The 824-nt window shown below is 45.0% G+C and overlaps 1 non-coding gene across 1 annotated transcript; it reads left to right on the top strand.

Annotated features, from left to right (window-relative positions):
• Positions 1-300: 300 nt before the first annotated feature.
• LOC140828752 (small nucleolar RNA R71) lies at positions 301-407 on the top strand. The gene has a single exon (XR_012117318.1). It is a non-coding gene; the product is annotated as a small nucleolar RNA R71 (small nucleolar RNA).
• Positions 408-824: the final 417 nt, after the last annotated feature.

The raw sequence follows: 824 nt of genomic DNA, 5'->3' as shown, positions 1-824 counted from the left end.
TCATAGAAAATTTCTTGCAGTCGCATAGCCGACCCACTCATGCTCATCCCATCAATCTTTCTATTCAAAGCCTCTAACTGTGCTGAGACCGCCGAAAAATCATTAACTTGATTAACTCCAGCACCTCGTCTCTGCCTATCAGACTGAGGATGATAGCTACTAGCAGCCATTTCCTCCAATAACTCATAGCCTTCCTCCGCCGTCTTTCTCAGTAGGTTACCACAGGCAGCAGCATCTATCATAGTACGGTTAGGAGTAAGCAGACCGTAGTAGAAAGTTTGAACTACTAACCCGAGAGGTAGCTCATGGTGTGGACATCTCCTCAACAAGTCCTTGTAGCGCTCCCATGCCTCGTAAAGTGACTCTTGCTCATATTGGGCAAAAGTAGTAATGTCGGCTCTAAGCTTCATAGTCTTCGACGGAGGAAAGTACTTGATCAGGAATGCCTTTGCCATATCCTCCCATGTAGTAATAGACCCTACAGGCAAACAGTTTAACCACGACTTAGCTTTATCTCTCAGTGAAAATGGAAATAAACGCAAACGAACAGCATCATCAGACACGCCATTAAACTTAAAAGTATCACAAATTTCAAGAAAGCCAGCTATATGAGAGTTAGGGTCGTCGAGTGCACTTCCCCCAAATTGTACAGTGTTCTGAATCATCTGAATGATAGCTGGCTTGATCTCAAACTGATTGACTCGGATGACTGGTCTAACGATGCTTGGACGTGCTCCATCAAGAGACGGCTGTGCATAATCCAACATCGGTATACGCCTTGGCTCCTCTCTTTGTTGATCGCCTTCCATTCTTTCCTTCGCTCT

The sequence above is a fragment of the Primulina eburnea genome, chromosome 3 (assembly GCF_022965805.1).
Source record: "Primulina eburnea isolate SZY01 chromosome 3, ASM2296580v1, whole genome shotgun sequence".
NCBI classification, from domain to species: domain Eukaryota; kingdom Viridiplantae; phylum Streptophyta; class Magnoliopsida; order Lamiales; family Gesneriaceae; genus Primulina; species Primulina eburnea.
Note: the sequence above shows the minus strand (reverse complement) of the source record. Positions and strands in the feature narration are given on the sequence as shown.